General features: G+C 36.2%; 3 pseudogenes; 1 reads left to right on the top strand and 2 right to left on the bottom strand.

Moving 5' to 3' along the window:
• The first annotated feature begins 537 nt into the window (after positions 1 to 537).
• On the top strand, positions 538 to 2072 carry LOC122607183 (annotated as a pseudogene).
• Positions 2073 to 3915: 1843 nt separating this feature from the next.
• On the bottom strand, positions 3916 to 6683 carry LOC122607181 (annotated as a pseudogene).
• A 4121-nt stretch (positions 6684 to 10804) lies between these two features.
• The window catches only part of LOC122607177, a 9661-nt pseudogene continuing 1013 nt past the window's right edge, over positions 10805 to 19452 (bottom strand).

The raw sequence follows: 19452 nt of genomic DNA, 5'->3' as shown, positions 1-19452 counted from the left end.
TTTGCTATACTATGTAAGGTCCGTACATATTTTACATGATATAGCCAAAAAACATAGGTGCATACATTACATAGCCACCTGAGTAGGTTACTACATTACGTAACCATTTTGTCATAAGTGGTTACATTCGTATGTCATTATCCCTTAATAAAACAAAGGATGCCATCCGATTAGCAAACTTGCAAATAATAGAGAAGCTGTTGATCACTGCAACAACAGTAGCCAATGATCTCACTTAACTGGCTCTTCATGAGTGCTTAGAGATGGGAGCCTCAACTCTAGAAGATCTTGACATGGCGATATAAGAGCTCCTCGGGAAAAAGGAATCTCTTCTTCACCAGAAAGACGACAACCTCATAACTCACCTAAGTACCACCATCACCAACCAGGAAACATGTTTAGACGGCCTCATTTACATTAATTCATTTTCTAAGAGATTACAGTACATGAGTTCAGTTATCCAACACCAAAAGCATGCAAAAAAGATGCAATCGACCATCAGTGACGTGATCAACCCCGCAGGATGGTACCCTTGGGATGGGGATTTCGCTCTTGACACTTTGTATTATCGAGAGTACAAAAACACGGGGCCAGGGGCCAGGGGCCGATACGGCTAACAGGGTCACGTGGACAGGTTGGGGTGTGATTAAGAATACTACAGAGGCCCAGAGGTTATCCAACCAAGACTGGATACTGTTGCAAGTGTGGGGGTTTCCCTAACGTCTTGGTTTGTAAATTGTAAATTTGGCAGACTGTTCTTCAAATAAGAGCTTTTCGATCGGTTTGCTTCACTCATCTCCATCATCATGATTTTCTTCTCATGACTATCATATTATGTTAAAAGTTTGATGTTTATCAAGGATTAAAACTTCTATCTTAGATAAAAAATAAATAATGTGTACATAGTTGCTGCTTGCCAACGCTGTAAACTAAAACTGACGTTTTTTAATTTCCATATCAACACTAGATCACCCAAAAACGTTCCCAAGGTTAATTACGACCTGCCTCTGCAACCGTTGGTAGCTAGTTTCCTCACTTATACGAAAAATATAAGCTTCATAATCATTTTATCTTTATTTTTTTATTAGCAAAATTTGTTCTTAAAAAAAAAAAAAAACAGAAGCGGATACTCTGTAATTTATTATATAAGTAAATGGGCTAACATACATTATTGCATGCCTACTCGATCACACAGCGGTGTTGGGTGGGGGATTCTTGGCACGAGATATTACATTTCAAAATACAGCATGGCCATCCGGGCATCAAGCGGTGGCATTACGTGTAAACGCAGATTTATCCGCATTTCATAAATGTGGCATGGAAGGCTACCAAGATACGCTTTATGTCCATTCCAATCGTCAGTTCTACACCAACTGTTTGGTGATCGACACTGTTGATTTTATTTTCGGCAATGCTGCGGTTGTATTCCAATTCTGCGACATCCTGGCCCGTAAGCCAAACCTGGGCAAAGGACATGTGGACAGCTCAAGGACGAACAGACCGTAACCAGAACACATGCATCGTGATCATAAATGCAATATATCTGCCACCGATGACCTAAAACCGGCTCAAGGGAACTTCCAACCTACCTAGGAAGGCTGGAAGGAGTTTTCAAGAACGGTGGTGATGCGTACATCAAAGTGATGTGATAAAAAGTAAAGGATGGTACCTTGGGAGGGGATTTTGCACTGGACACTCTGTATTATCGAGAATACCAAAACAACGGGCATGGGCCGGATACATCAAAGAGAGTAACATGGAAAGGATGGGGTGTAATTAAAGATAGAAATGAGGCCAAAAACTTTACTATGGCAAGGTTCATAGATGGTTGGGGTTGGCTACTATTCTCTGGCTTCCCTTTCTGGCCTTTTTTGGTAATTAAACTGTAATGCAACTTAATCAATCAAAGCACCGATTCGAGAGGGGCTATGTCGCCTTAATCAATCAAATCACACAATTTGATCAAACTCCAAATTTTTTATTTAACTAAAGTTTAAAAAAAATGGTAACCTGAAATCAATATTTATATGAAGTTAACTTTCATATGTCTCTTTATGTAGTTTTCGTATTAATTAAATTGTTTTATTGGTCATAGGAATTTAATATACTTGAATTCCGATTTTTTAAATTTTAATTAATATAATTTGAAACTGCTTGTCCATTGGATGAGCCTGAGCACTAGTTGTAAAATAAATTATATTAACCGTGCATCACGTATGGGTATTAGAAATGTGAATTTATAAAAATAGATTTCTGGATGATCGTGGTTTCGGTTTTTAAAATGGAATTTGTTATTTTTTTCTCATGGGATTGGGCCCGTGTCTATGTTGATTTTGATACTATACAATCCGTATGAAAGATTCAATATTATAGAATACGTACTTAATCACTAGCTATTTCGGGGTTAAGGAAATGAATTGTAAGTCGCGTAATCCCCCTTCCTACCTTGCAGTAAAAACTCTCCTCTAATAGCAAAAAGCTTCCATGCCCTATTCTCTATTTTGGAATAGGACCTTTTACGGCAGTTGAGAGTGGAAATTTTCCAGCTAGCGATTATATGCATATACACTCACCTCAATTTGGCTACTTGACACTATAAGGCTAACAAGCTCAACAAATTAATCTTCAACACCTATGCACAAATCAACACATAAACATCTATGAGTTCTATAACCCAACTTCCTTACAAACATCTACTTGCATTCATCAATTCTCACATTATGGTGTTTGGCTACTCACAACTTTTCCAAAACCAAATTCTCATGATAAGACTTCATGTCATAATTTCTAGCCAAACACCACAAACATGGGTTCTTAATATGGGGTTTTTCATAATCAAAATACCTTTCTCAAGCAACTATAATTTTCAATAAATTCAATTAGGGTTTGCTGTAAAAATCTCTAGTAACAAAAATCCCCAAAATTCATAAGGTTAAGAACCCTAATTTTTCAATGACAAATAAAACTAGGGTTATAGAAATCAATAGCTCAATAGTGAAGGACAAAGGATTAGGGTTTTCAAATCACAATTCTTCCCCTTTTCTTCCTAAAATTTTCGGCCACCACCACATCCACACAAACCCTCAATTTCAATTTCTAAAGCAATTGGTGAAAATTATTGTTATTGTTCAAAGATTAAGATTTTTTAGTTTGAGTTTTGAAGCTTCAATTGCATGAGGGTGAAGTTGGATTGAAGATTCAAGAAGAATTAAAGGAGTAGTGGAAGAAATTTGTTATAGAGAATTATGGTGGGAAATATATGTGTCACAAAACTAAGTGGTTGGCTTTTCCCTGATGGCCACGTCCCATAATTAATTTTGTGGGTATAATACCCCTAGCCACTAGAGTTCCAACTAACTTAACCCCTTAACTCAAAACAAAATACGAGGAATTTAATTTAATGTCAAAACTACAAAAAAAGTTAATTTTCTATTACCTTAAAATATTGGGATGTTACACCTAGTGGCCACCACCCGCCACTTTCGGGGGAGAACCTGGGTTCGAGTCTTGCCAAAGGCGAAACTTGAGATAATCAGGGGATTATTAAGTGGTTGAGATCCACCTAGACACTAGCCTGGCTAAGGGATTAGTGGGTACCAAATGGTACATGGGATCAGGGGGTTCCCATCCAATTACCTTTTTTTTAGAATATGTACTTCTCTCAACTACCCATCATAAACAAATAAACAGTTAATTTGAGTGATAACCACTATCTTAAACCTCTATGGTCAGGGATATCTTCTAATATACTATGTGGGTCTCAGGGTGAGTTACCCAAGGTCTCGGGTTCAAGTTTTGAGTTTCTCATCTTAAAGGTATCTTTTATGATGAGGTGGTTGAAGGTCTTAAAATATCTGGTTAAAATTGACTCTAACACGTCTAAATCGAAACTCACTTTGCAAAGAAAAAAAAAAGTTAATTTGAATGATTAATATTAGTGTTACAAGGAAAGCAACTACAAAAACAGCCAGAGAAATGCACGTTTAGGTGTCGTATGGTCTTATTCGCTTGTTCCTTGGCCTTGTGCATTTGCTCCGTGTGCTCAAGCTCTGCTGCTGCTCTTAATTCCTCGGCTTTTCTATGAACATCCGCCATCTTTCTCATCATCTTCTCCTCAGATTTTGATCTCATCTTTTGAACCTCCACCTTTAAAATAACTTTCTTAAATCAACTTCTAATTTAGCTTTAATTTCAAGATGATAAAATTATATGTGTGTGTATTCTTTCTATGTGATTTTTGTTTGCATGCTAACACTTGGTGGTATACTACATATTGTTTGCTGTAAATCTTGAATTACAAATCCCATAGTAAGACCACTATATAAATAGTAGCGCTTTCACATGGCATTGTAAATTGCAATCTTTGAACCAAGTTCTTTTGGACCTTTCTGTATGTATGTATAGTATATCTGCACCCTCCTTGCCAACATTTATATAGGAAACCATTGGAAAGCAAGAAAATAATCTAAAAATGTTCCTAATTATTATATATAATGATGACAAGTGGGAAATTTTTAGGCTAGCTTTCAAAGGATATATCATTTCCCTTTAATTTAATACGAGTAGTATTTTTAAGCTACAAACAAAAAGTTGAGATTTTTACCTCAAGCTTTCTTGATTCAGCTTCTGCTTTAGCATTTTGGAGGTCCACCCAAGCTTGAATATTTGCTTCTTCCCTTTGGTGCCTAAACACCGAAACACCCAATTCAACCTTTTTTTTTTTTTTCTTAAAGCAATCTGCAATCACATTTTTCAATACTGTCTAGAGGTCACAATGGATTGAGAAGTGTTTGTGGGTCATTTTCTAGAAAAATGTTATGCTTTTATAAACACTAACAAATTTGTGTTTTAATCACAAATGAACAAAAGAGATTTTTGTGGGTCAACCCAAACATGCCTGACCCATTTCGACTCTGTGTTAAAATATGATAGGTTTTCGTTTAAACCCTTTAGAACTCAATATCCAACCCAATGTATCGGCCCGTATTCTGGGACATTACACTGCAAATTTCTACCAGAGATTCACCTTAGACAACACTTGGTCTTTTCTTCTTCTTTCTCCCATGCACGAGCTCCAGATTCTGAAATACTTTTTCGACATTGATAGTTCATCTGAAAGTGTCTAAGGCTCTTGGATAAATCCTCTTCTTCCTCCTCCCTAGTACTCCAGTTTGAAGAATCAAATGGTGTCTCTGCTAGTCTTAGCTTCGCTAATGGCAGGAGTCTTGTATTAATGATTCTGCCCCCATGTCCATTGGGCCGGATCGGGTTGCAGGGGTATTGTGGCGCGGGGGGGACATGGTTCTGAAGGGAGTTGGGCATCTTGAAGTGGCGGAGCTTCCAAGCGGAGTCATTTCTGTCCCAATGTCTCTGCTTGCAGCAACAGAAGCAGCAGCCTCCTCTTTGAACAAGAAGCTTTCACTCGGTGGCTCCAAACATTCATCTGCAGGTACTTTCATCAACAAATTGGGCTCTTGATCTAACTTATCTGTAAATTTATCTGCAAACAGAGTTATAATCTGGAATCAAGTCGATCTCACAAAAAGCACTCTTACATTTATAATAATTAACTATAGTAAGGTTTTAGGGTCTCGGAATGTCTACATAAATGTACACTTTAATCAGGGGGGAAACCGTGTCCGTTTCACTAGTATTTATCAATGCCAAAAGAAAGCTAGCTTGAAACACGCATGGGCGGAACCACATAGGATGTACAGGTAGCCCGTGCTACGCCTTTGCTAGATATATGTAGTGTAATTTTCTTTGAGAATTATGTATTCTTTATTGATGGTACGGGTCAAATAGATATAGGATACCTGTTAATGTAACTAACTCTAAACTTTCGAAAGATTATCCTGGCAATAAAGCTCATAAAAAGACATACTTGTGCAACCAAATGGTAAATGTGACTAGCAAAATGCCAAAAATGTTTAAAAATAGCCTAAAATCCTTGAAGATCACTAAAAATCATAACAATCTAGTCATTATCGCTATTTTACGCCAGATATAAGTCTAGTGATAAATACTTTTGTGCTACGGGTTACTTCCAATCCTGATTCCGTCCGGAAACACGTACGTACTAGACTAGAAAATTATGGTGGTAATTTAAAGATGTTTTAAATATATCTTGAATACTGGAATATATTATGCATGCATGTATTTCATTTCCTTTCAAGATCGAATTTACAGTCCATTTTGCATCAAGGAAGCAGGGTTGATAAAGAAAAAAAGGGGGGTTAAATATATATACCTTTCACAACATTAAAGCAGGAGTCTGAGGCAGTTAAGTTATGATGATGGTCTTTAAAGGTTGAAACGTTTTGCTATGGTGATGTTATCTGATGATGATGATGATGATTACTAGTAGTAGACTTTCTGGAAACAAAACCATTAATAAGATGATGATGATGATTTTTTTGAGTAGTGTCGGTGTCATGAGAAACAACAAGCCATTTTTCGGCATCATTCCATTTAGAAGAAGAACAAGGAACCAACTTCTTTGACGGCCCATTATTATTAATGCTGAAGCTGAAAACGGGTCGGCCCGGTGTAGATGGAGCTTCCACATTATGTCTCTTGTTATAAGCAGCAGGAGGTCCATGTAATTTGGTAGCTATTGGAAGTAGTGGAAATGAGTTGTTGCTTCTGGTATCATCCTCCACAAATGGATTTCCCTTTCTCATTCCTTGTTGCTGCTCACTTTTATTTTATTTTTTTAAAAACAAAGTTTTAAGCAGCCTTTATTTTTAGTTTTGACCAGCAAAGTGTTTATGTACTCAGCTGATGCTACTCTCATGATCCATATATATCACACACACTAGTTCACTTATATTCAGTACTCGTATTTGAAGATGAAGATGGTACCAAAATTTAGAGTATTATATACTGTATATGCGGAGTATGTGACACAGTGGATGACAGAGAGAGCGAGGGTAGCCATGAAAAGAAGAGTTTTGTTGGTAAGTGAAAAATGTGACTAACTGACTGATGGGGCTTGTCAATTGACTCTTTTGTTTCTTTCTTCATTCCTTTAGATATAAGTATAAAAAAAATTTTAAATTGAATCTACTTTGACCGGTTAAAATTAAATCTAACTTTTAATATTCTAATCCTTATAATAAACACAACAATATATGCAAATACAAAACGTATTTATATTATTTTTTTTTTCCCTATCGAAACTAGCGAGAGCCTAGCTAGATTAAAAAAATATTTAAAATCTTGAATTATTTATATCTTTAATAAGGTAGAAAAAGAAAAGCGGAATAAAAAGTGTTTTTTTTTAAAGTAAATACATAGTACATTGATAAATATAGCGGTATGTAAAAACCTTTTTTTTTTTTCTAAATTTTATTATAAAAGTAATGACATTAGTCATATAGAAAAGAAATGTATAAACTAAATTATACATCATTGATTTAGATAATGTATTTTTATTCTCAAGTCAGGATCTGTTTTTCTATTCTCAAGCCAGAACCTATTTTTTCTAAATAATGTATTTTTAGATTAATATAAACGACTCTTAAATTTGCCCCCTCGTAAGAAACATTCGGGCTCCATCCCTGCAAAGGAAGCTATTGGATTTGAGTTCTTTCTTGGCATATCGAATTGATGGGACTTTGTTGGAGAAGATGCATTCATTCCGGATTTTCCATATGGTCCACCTGTGGGAGAAGATTATAAGGATAAAATATCTCGATTTCTTGGGATTAATCAAAGGATCTTAGTGTACCTCGAATAGAACTCTAGCATAGGTAGGTTTGTAACAGAATCTAACTCAATGATATAAGGCGAGTTCACTAAGCATCTGCGAAGGAGCATGCTTTGAAAAAGCGTTGTGAGGTTTCTTCCTGGATGTTACACAAACGGTTGATCGTGGATGGTATTGGAATGTTCCTGCGGATAAGTAAATCTCTGGTGGGTAGAAGATCCATCTCGAGTCTCTATCCAAGTATGTTAGTCTTCAAGGGGCACAGTCTATTCCATGGGAAGCTTCAATGCTTCAAGCCATACTTGGCATCACTCAACTTTTGTTTCATGGACATCACAGTAAATAACCTTGATCTCAAGCCTAAGCCCATGAGTCACTTGTATATGTAAAGTTAAGATATTGGATGCTTGGCAATAGCTCTTGGAGTTGGTGTAGTTCTACAGGCGTGGATGGGGGACTTGACCAACTACGCTCCCATTGAGATATTATTATCATTTCTTGTGCAGCATTTTAGATATAGCTGCCTTTATCCTTCTACATCTTGAAAAGGTCACGGAACGTTGTACTCCGGAGGTTATTTCCTGCTCATAAACCAATGCAAAATCTAATAGAGATACCGTTTCCAACAGTCCTTGACCCATCATCAGATGTACACTAATTGCAGTATATGAAATAAAAAATGGGGTAAGTGTATTATATCTTTTACACTCCATTCTTGAGTTTTTATTTAGAGAGAAAGGCAAAGAATAGAAGAGAAAAAATGAAAAATTGTATTCTTGAATTTTTTTCTCATAAGAAAAGAAAAGAGTTGATGGGAAAGACTACCTCTTTTTTAATACCAAACATTCTTGCCAAAATGACATGATTCTAAAAGAAATGTCCATTACCTTTGCAAAATGACAAATCTGCCCTCATTGTAATATATTATTAAACATAGTTTGCAAGGACATCATTGTAATATATTATTCATTTTAAACTTTTTCTTTTTAGTTTCTTATGGATTTAAAACTGGAGGGTTATAGTAGGGTTATAGTGTTTAGTTGGTTTTTTGTGTTTTATTTTTATAGTTGATTTCAAGAGTATATACAACTGTTTACGTATCGTCTCACAATAAACCGTTTTAACGAGTTAGATTTTCTTTCTTTAAGTAGTACGAGTGCTCCCTATTAAAGTCAAATTATTATAATTTTAGTTGATAAAATCACATTTTTCTCTTAAAAGTATTTGAATAAAGTTTAATAAATGATTTCTTTTTTGTTATGTTAGTGAATTAAGATATACTACCAATTATACTACTCTTCCGTCCCAATATAAATATCCTAGTTTGACATTTTGGGGTTTTTTTTATATGTTTAACTTTGAACGTGAATACTTTTGTTTGTGTTATATAATACTTGATGTAAAATATATGAATAGATAAGGTTTTAGAGGTGTTTCACAAACAAAATTATTTACGGTCTAAGTTGTGAAAGAAAGACTTAATACGTCAAAATATGACTTTTAAATCGATAAACGAGGCGGTATTAAAATTCACTTGTAAAATCTTTGAAATTAAATACATTAAAATGAAACAAACTTTATTATATTTTTCAAGACATATATATATATACATATATATATAGAGGTGAGTTATTTATAGTACAAGTATTTAAAAAGGTACAAAAAGTACATGTGTAAGTTAACTTATACATGTTTGTTCCTTCCATCTCCGACCACCACCACCACCACCATCGTCTCCGACCACCACCATGATCTTCTGGCGATGGCAACCATCTCCGGCGAGACTTACACATGTGTAAGTACAACTTACACATGTGTAAGTTAACTTTCCGGTGAGAATCAAGTTCATTTTCGGGTAGATACGGTACGGGCCAGAGGCCCTCATCCGTTCTAAGCTGACCGTCAAGGGACGCATATGGGAATCGTATGGATTTGATGGGCGGCGATCCAAGAGATGGTGACGGTTTGCTACGGTACGGGCGAAGCCCTTGATGCCGGCGCCGGTTCCGTGGTTGGGTGGTCGGAGATGATGGTAGCGGGTGGTGGTTCTCTCGCGAAGGAAAAAGCCTAGAAATTTTAAACCCTAAAATGCTAAAATAAAGTTGTACTTACACATGTGTAAGTTACTTACACATATGTAAGTCTCGCCGGAGATGGTCGCCGTCGCCGGAGGATCATGGCGGTGGTTGGATTTGATCATGGTGGTGGTGCTGGTGGTGGTCAGAGATGGAAGGAACAAGGAAGAAGAATGAGGAAATACCTTGTATTTTTTTTACTTTTTCAAATCCTTGTATTAAAAATAACTTTCCTCTATATATATATATATATATATATATTATCTTCAAAGTGATGCTAGTAACGGCCAAATAGCTCAATGGTACAATAAATTTCATACAAGTCTTTCAATGATGTAAGACATAGGTTCGAGTTTTGTTGAAAGGATAGAGTTTTATTTCAATTAAATGTTGTGACTTTAGACAGTTTAATTAAGGTTTTTCTCCTATAAAATATTAAGGGTAAGAAAGCTCTCTAACAAAAGACTTGATTAAGATAATATAAACTAGATACCAAACTTATCTTAAAAGAAATCTTCAAAATGATGATGCAGGCTGCTCCTATCCTACCACTACTTGTTTCTCTATCCTACCACTACTTCTTTCTCTCATATTAACTTGTACAATAAAGTAATACGATTAACTTCTTTACATTTTTTGTTACAAGTGAATATCGTCTCACGCAGTTATGAAATTCTTGTTTTTTTTTATCGTTGTAATGTAATGTAATAATTGAGGGTAGCATGTATCCTCTCTTATGATAAGTAGTATTTTATATCCAACTAAACTTTTATTTCATTCCAAAACTACCAAATTAATAGTCGACACCAACTAAACTTTTGTTTCACACCAATCGACTACCAAGTTGATACTCGACACCAACTAAACTTTTTTATGCAGTCTTTATTACTACTTACAACTTGAACTTTCTAATGATCCATGTGCAATAATAATTGATATTTACCATTCAAAGATATATAGCATACTAATAATAACAGCAACAGGTAACAAAACGACTATCAATATGAATATACATACATATTTGAACCAACCATACAACAAAGAACGAACAAACACTTGGATGTACAAAACTTTCTTGGGTTTGGGTGGGTAGAGGCTGATTAATAACTACCTCCCACATGGCTTTCTAACAAACAGCCTTTTTTTTCATTTTATCTTTATCTTGCTTGCAACAAATGACACTCTTATCTTTTTGTGAACATATTGAAGCTCAAACATGATTTTATAGACACTACTATATCTGGAAGAGCAAAAACAAAAAGGACTTGGCTCTCAAAAAGTAATCTTCAAAATATACAACCTTCGGTCAGTCGGCATCGCCTTGAGTATTGTCCCCAGAAAGATCTGTTTGTGATTTCGTTGTTACAACAGCAGGAGGAGACCATTGATCTGGAACCATTAGAAAATAAGTTGTCATTGCTTTCCTGAATCTCTTCTTGTACTGTTTTGGTGAAATCACAGTTGGAGATGCGTTTTTCGGGCCACCAAGAATCCCAGAAGTCTTCACCCATGTCTCCAGGTGCTTGTCTCATGTATACTGTCTCATGAAGTCGATTATCCCTAAAACCAGTTCATGATTCTCTTCATCTACCCCAACCAGCAACGAATAATCCATCACATCGATCGACTAGATACATTATGCAATTATGACATGTTAGTATGTTGCAAGCAACAATAGTTATGTAAATTCACCAACTATTGACCAAAGAAGTAAACTTACAGCAAGAAAGGCAGTATCATTCCAAACAGCTCTTTCCAGCAATCGTTTCGCTTTGTTTCCAACAAATATTGGAGATGTTGGCATTGCTTCAATCAAGTTCTGATCCAGTAGAACCTTATTACTCCCACTGGAATCAGGATTATACCGTGACCTCGAAGATCCTTTAAGATCGTAAAGCCGTGTCAAATTCCTTCCATACAAAAGATTCTCCATAACCAGCACATCCATTTTGGTTTCTTTCCCTCCTTTCATTTGCTTACTCACCTATACACAAAATTCCAAAAAGTTAAAGTGCCGCACACCAATGTAAACGCAATTATTCATCAAAAGGTCCAAATAATATGCCAGGATGAAATTTGGTCAAGTTTAATTCCCTGAATTAATTTTTATCTGGGAAGATCTTATGGGCCCTCCCAAATATTAAGTCAATGGCCTTAAAATTAAGGATTGTAGCTGTAATCTAACCCTGCATTCCATATCCTAGTAACCAAACACCCCTCTTATACTTTTCCCCTTCGAGGGCATTCCGCCACTTTTTGGTGACTTACACTTTCCACCCGATTCACCATACATGAACCAACACAACCCACGCAAAAAACATACTACCATAAAAAATCTCACTCCAATCTATCTCCTTATTTTTGCTGCCACATTGTGCAGGTAATAGGCTAGTTTAAACTAATAGGCCTCTTTGCCCTCAAGGCCTCAAATGATGTTTCCAGATTCCCAAAGATGAATTACATGATATTTATAGAAGGGGAGAATTTGGTCAAATCGCATAAATGTACAGAGTAGGGCTTCCAGTACCAATCGACTCAGACAGATACTTGAAATATGCAGGAGCAAACTTGATAAACGACTCCAGCTCTGTCTTTGTAACCTGCTTGATTATGAACCGATCATCTAATGTTTTTGCAAAGAAAACATTACTCTTACCTCCTTGGGCACCCCACTTGTTACAACGACTAAGAGACCTTATATAATCTAATTCACAAGGGCAACAAATCCTTCTTAATGCTTCAAACCGTTTTGCATAGTAACAAGTCACAGTGTATTTGACTTTACTAAGAGCTCCTTCATCTGCAAACTCAATTCTAGCATGCAAAGCCTTTGCGTATGACAACGGGTCTAAAACAAAGGACCCACGAGATCCTGACATAGATAATAGACTCTCAGTTCCACTGCTGAGTCAAAATTGGTGAATGACTGAAACATTGCTGAGTCAGCAGATTGTGACGAAAAAATTGATTCCCCGTCTTTTAGTTCACCAGACATCTGGGAAACATAATCATGCGAGAGCAATGCATAGGATATAATACTTGTGGGCTCATCATCATACACTGGAACAACCGTGTCATTGATCCCCACGGCTAGAAGAAGTCGCGCTCCACCCTGGGGTTCTGAGTCACGATAGGATGGGATGTAGACTGGCCTATAATCATTGAGCGTCTCCAGTTTCTGAGAACTTGGTAACAAGTTTTTATTCAAAGAGCGATAGAAGTTTAAAAATGGCATGCTAAACCAACTCGACGAATCTTCTATGCTTTCAGAACCTCTTGTAGATGATGCAGGAGATGGAACTGATGATGTATGGTCTTCACCATGATCTCCCTTATCATCTGAATCTATTAGCTCAGATCCTAGGTGATTACCCGTCCAGGCAGCGTCTAAGGTATCCGACAAACTTGCCATGACAGACAGCTGCCCTTCAGAAACAGCCCTAGGGACACTTGTATTGCCTATTAGTGGATCAAATTTTTCAAAACTAACCTCATTTTCTTCTTTAGGACTTGAATCTACAACCAGTTGAGTTTTTTTATCCAACACTTCAGACTGAATTTGCTTTTTAGCAACAGTCTCGCCTACATCTGAATCAACAAGTGACTCATTTGGTTTATCCATGTTTTCACATTTGAAGTCAGTCAGATCATCTCGAGGACTGTTACTCATAACACTAGCTGCATATACCAATCGGTGGTCCCACACGTAAGATTGGAAGAGCAGTTGTCTTCTCAATCGGTTAATCTCAAAAATATCAATCATGTCCTTCTGGTGTAAAATCTTTTCAAGTGACTCCTGCAAAAATATCACAGTTTTATATCGTTCTGGCTTGTCTTTTCTGGTTAACCTCATATACCGACACTTTGCATGATGCGAAAGTAAAATATAAATAAAACATAGGTGACCTCAAATTCTGCTTTCTCTTTCTGTAACATCTCTTCCAGATATGCTATATAACGTCTTGACTGTGGCATACACGGGCTACTATTAACTGAACTCTTCCCAAGTTTCTTCTCTGCCATCTGGGTCAGGGCATTAAGAATTTCTGAAAATAATAGCTCAGCCCGCGTAACAACCTGCCCATGCATATCATTAGAGAACATATTTTAGTTGATGCAATCAAAATCAGATACTTGTACTGATAATTAAACCTCATTCACTTCATTTTGTATCCACTCCTGATTCCCATTCCTGAAAACAAGTTTGGCAGGAGGAAGGTAAACTGAATGAACACTGATTGATGCATAGCGGAAGCAGGCGACCATTTTGCCACACCTGTAGTTATAACATAAAAAAGTAAATCATGCACGTCCACTCTAAAACTTCTGTAGAAAGTAACATTTATTAATGTGCACGATTGAAAAATACCCATAAAAGCGGAGACAGTCACGATACAGAGAATGACCACAGTTTGCAACCCTACTAGCGGCAGCATGGTTAGAAAAACTAAGCTCCAAAAACTTGCCAAACGATAAGCCCCAAGCTGCATCTGACATCACAATTCTTCGGGTTGCAGGAGGAAAACCATTAACCCGTGGACACCTTAAGCACCTGTGCCACATCCAGATCTTACCATCTTTTTCTCCTGGTAAGAGTACTTCAGTCAGCTTCTTTACCGATATGGTGAGGGTGCCTTGTCTATGGGTGTAGCACTGTACCTGTGCCTCCGAAGGCATTTCACATGAAGGACATCTATAAGCCTGCCAAATAAACACAATTTCTGTAATTTCAAAATGCAACTTGTACTATCAGAATCACATAAGTTGATACACAATTTCAGCTTACTTGATCAAACAAATTATCTCGAAGAAATCGTCCCAATGGTTTATCAAAATTTCCATAGTATTTAATGCGAAAGAGATGGGACCTTTCACAAACAGTCCCTTTCCACACGCATCGTGATGACAAGGATACCAGTATGCTCTGATTATCTGATGGTGTTGGAGGAAAATCTTCCTTCGAACCATTCGTTCCATCCAAGAAGCGGTCAAGATTTTCAGTTCCATCACTAGTTTTTGAACTTTCTAGCAAATCACCTTGTACCCTGGGGTGCTCAAATCCATTAGAAGTAATTGCTTCAGGGGAATCCTTTGCTTCTAATGTACCCATCTCCAGATGTTCACTAATAGAAGAAGGCTCAGCTTCATTAACATCTGAAACATCCGATTTTGAAAACACAGCAGAACTGACAAGAATGGAAGTCAGGGGTCCATTTTGATGATTATGAGTATTAGATCCATCTGGCAACAGCGTCGTTTGTGACTTCTGGCTCATTATAGAAGAGAACACGTCTGACATGGGGAGACTGTTTGTTCCTCGTTGTTCAGTGTCTTTCAAGGGAACAGTAAAACCAGGTATTGTTGAAATTGACCGCTCAATACTTAATGCCTTTTCAGGAAGTGCAACGGTTAGTGGAGAATTCAAGGGAAGTTCTGGAAGTGAAGCTCCTTCATCAGCAAGAAAAGAGGTCTCCAAGGCTAGGTGATAGGCTGCAAATACACCATACTGAACCACATGCTTCACTTTCTTCAGTTCATCACCACTCGCACCTCTCAGTAATATCTGAAAATTAAATTAAAAAATGTATTACATGCATATAGAAACTTCAACTGTTTTATATATTTATTGAATGGCAAATGACTTACAGTAATATCTGAAAATGTATTCCATGTTCTTTGGCCAGCCTTCAAAGTACATCAATGTCTTGACCAGCTTCTTCCCACCCTGGCCTGCAGTTCCATGTTCTTCTAGAAACTTCTCAACATGAAATGTATCGCAGTATCCCAATTTCTGAGATGAAAGATGATCGATCGAAGGAACTATCTGAGCACCAGTGCAGCGAGCTATTCGCTCCAGCAGTGGCCTTTTAATATTCAAAACAAGGGATATGTCTTTCGCCAGAAGGTATTCTTGCGCATAACGTGACACTGATTTCTCTACCAGAAGAACATCAGGCTGGTGTGCATCTATCTTTGCCACTGCCATCTTTAGATGATCCATTTCCTGAAAAGTAAATTACCAAAGACGGTAAACAAAAAATGGGGTTCACCAAGTGGTAACTTAATAGAATAAAAAACGGTGACGAGAAAAACTGCAACCTGTTGCAATAGAGAATCAAAACTTGATAGAAGGTTAGAAACTCGCTGATACTCAAGGGCCCCTCCAAGAATCAAAAATCGTGGCTTCTCTATTCTTGATGTCATTCGTCTATGAGCAACATTTTTCTTGCAAACAACTCCTTTCACCACCATGCTGAAACCCACGAAACATTCAAAGAAGATAAAAAGAAGGCAAGAAAACCTCATATAAGAAAGGGTGAGGGGGATAAAATGAGAGATAACCATTGGAAGCACCATCTACGTATATACGTTTTATTTAGTCAGTTCACATTTTCACAATGCGAAGTTATAAATATCCAAAAGGCATATGTTACCTTCGGTATATAAAATGCAGTCCGAAGATCTCAACTTCTAATGGCATTTAGTTTCATTTAGGTGCTGTGTAGTCAATTTCGGTAGGATTTCAGTTTTCAGCCCTCTTTCAGAATTTCATTCCAAATTTATTTCCTGATATTATCGGTGATTACAGGTATCCGTCAATATATAATACCAAATTTTGGTGGGATAGTTTTGCTTTTTGGTTTTTGGTCCATGCTTGAGCAAAACATAATCTTAATCTTAATCTTAATATATACTATAAGACAGTTGAACTGATGACTTATTAACCAATCACATCGCTTAATTTCATCAAATTGACTTTTGATGATGTCATCATTTAGATAAACTAAAAATTAAAAATCCTAATAATCATTATCCAAATATATTATTATATTAGTATTTATATTAATTTGTAGAAAAAGTCTCATTAATTTACACTTTTTTATTTTCTATCAATAATTTACACTTTTTAGCCCTGAATACTTAATTTATATTTATTTATAGCCATCCACTTAAGAAAATTTTTTAAAATTTACAATCATTTAATTAAATTAAAAAAACATTTAACATATGAAATATTTTCTACAAAAAATTATTTTAAAACCTAACGACTTATTAACAAATATTATATTAGATTTTATAATTATAAATATTAATATTTAGTCTAATATTTGATATAAATACAATGTGAACTCTAGATAAATATCTCAAACACGATTTACAACAAAGGGTTACTTGAATCATAAATCCAAATCAATATAAATTACATTCAAGATTAATTTTATCTCTCAATAAAAAAAAAGGTACATAATTTTCTCCTTTTTATATATTAGTTTTACATATTAATGTTTAATGTTACAGTTGTCACTCAAATCAAGAGTTCTAATTGTTATCAAAGAATATAAAAACAATCCTAATTGTTATCATATTATCATAGAACAAGTGATTGAAAATAAACCTATGCGTGTTATGGACGCGCATCATGATTAAATACATATACTTGAATGTCAAGTACATGATCACAAATATGTTTATATTTTAATTCTTAATTATCTTTCATAATAATATCACATTATGAGTATAACTGGTTTCAAAGTATTCTATAATGGAGAAATTATTATATATAGCATGTGGCTTGTGGAATGACTACGATAAACAATTCCATCAATATGTCTAGGCTAATCATTACAGTGACAAATTAACATATGATTATTGTACTACAAATATAACACTTAGAACCGTATTTCTTCAAAATTATAAGCTTTTATGACTTAAAAGTATGAAGATCTAATATTGATAATATCGTAAACCTCGTGTCCAGTGTTGAACACGGGTCTAAAATCTAGTAAACACTAATTTTGGAAAGTATTAACACCAATTCTATCAAATATGTCCACTTTTAAGCTTGACTTTTGATATTTCCACTAGGTATTAGTTATTATACATACATGTATATATATAGATATATATTGCATAACATTAACATTACCGATATCCCACCGTGATAACCGATATCTCAAATATACCCCTTGACCAATATTTGATTTTGAAACAGTATACTTACATAGTGTAGGTTACCCCTTTCTTGCAAAACCTAATAAGAATGTAATGTCAATATTTGAACAACTATCCAAACTTGTCCTCTATCCCCTTATTTTCTTTTAAGAGAAACACTATCTCCTACCACCCTGGCAACAACATTACCACTGATACTATAACCTACATACTAAAGCAAACTCTAGTAAACAACAATATAATGGAGGAAAGGTGCAAAGAAAAATATCCAAAAAGGAGTCCTTAAGCGAGCTACTATTTTCCAAGTGATACCATCTCCTACTTAAGAACCCTATAAGATCACTAACAGAATAAACAGGTATGACAAGCATAGTATCTCCTGATAGAGGAAAATGAGACGAACCATCAACAATGACATGACCTACTTCAATGACATAGAATGTCACAAGTATATTAGAAGTTATAGTTCGACTAAATTTCTAAGACAGTCAATAACGACTTAAAAATGCAACCGACTTAGAGCTAAACCAAATAAAAATTAGTAGTATAGACTTAATGCATAAGCTCACCCATAGTTTGGCGGCGATTAAGCTGGCTATGTGATAGTACTTGACAATGGTGACATTGTAGGTAAAAAGTGCTCATTACAGGGTGTTAGTTACGAGTACAAATGTCTAACGTTACCTGTCAGAAGGACGTCCAGAAGCTAAACATTTGATCTTCACATAACCTCCAGGGTCCATCCCACCACTTTTGCTCGTGTCAGGTTTAAGCAATGATGCAGCTTCCCATGACAGAGATGTGATTATTTCAAGCCAGTTATCTTTATCGTTTTCATCACCTACGCCTAGGTTCTCAACCTGCAATAGCTGAGAAACTAGAGCCCTAAAGTGTCCATCAACTACACTCTTCATAGCTTTCTTGTGCTCCTCATTTGACCTATCCCTGTTGCGGAACTCTCCACTCCTGGAATTACTATACCCCCACTCTCCCACAGCATCCCCGTTATCCTGTCCACCGTCATCGTCATCATCATATAATAGTGCTTCTCTCTCATCTTCTTCGTCTTCTGGTTCAGGAGCCAGCCATAGGTCTCCATTATTCTCGAAATCCACAGGTTCAACATCAATGCCTTGTGCAGCATATAAAGACGAGGAGGCTTCATTTTCGTCGATAACATCGTGTTCCTCTTTGTTGTCAAGCTGTAGGGAGCACCTCGACTCATAGGTGTTGTGAAGATAAGAGCTGCCGGTAGCATCAGCATCCGGATGCACTTTGCGGGAACCGTAGTCATCCATTTGCAGATCATCATCATCGTCACAATAGGCATTATTATCATCCCCCTCTGAAAGAAGCCTTGAATAAGTAAATTCTTCACTCAAGTCATCTCCCCTGATGTCAAAGAGCAAGACATGAATATGGATTCGACCTCTCTCATGTAAACATACAAACTAGATATGCATAATGGGTGCGTGAAAAGGACTCTTAAACATATATATATATATATATATATATATATATATATATGGGAAAGATAATTTGAAACCAACTAAAAAAAGTCCAAAAAAGGACCATTGATTTTCGTAAGTTACACACCACCATCATGATCTACTACGATATACAAGACTTTTTTGTAAAAACACTAAGACTTTCCAGCGACGGGCCCACAGAACTAAGTATAGTTAGCAGTATAGTTAGTTTGGTAAATTCGAA

The sequence above is a fragment of the Erigeron canadensis genome, chromosome 7 (genome assembly GCF_010389155.1).
Source record: "Erigeron canadensis isolate Cc75 chromosome 7, C_canadensis_v1, whole genome shotgun sequence".
In the NCBI taxonomy this organism is placed as follows: domain Eukaryota; kingdom Viridiplantae; phylum Streptophyta; class Magnoliopsida; order Asterales; family Asteraceae; genus Erigeron; species Erigeron canadensis.
This window is presented reverse-complemented; position numbering and strand designations above follow the sequence as displayed.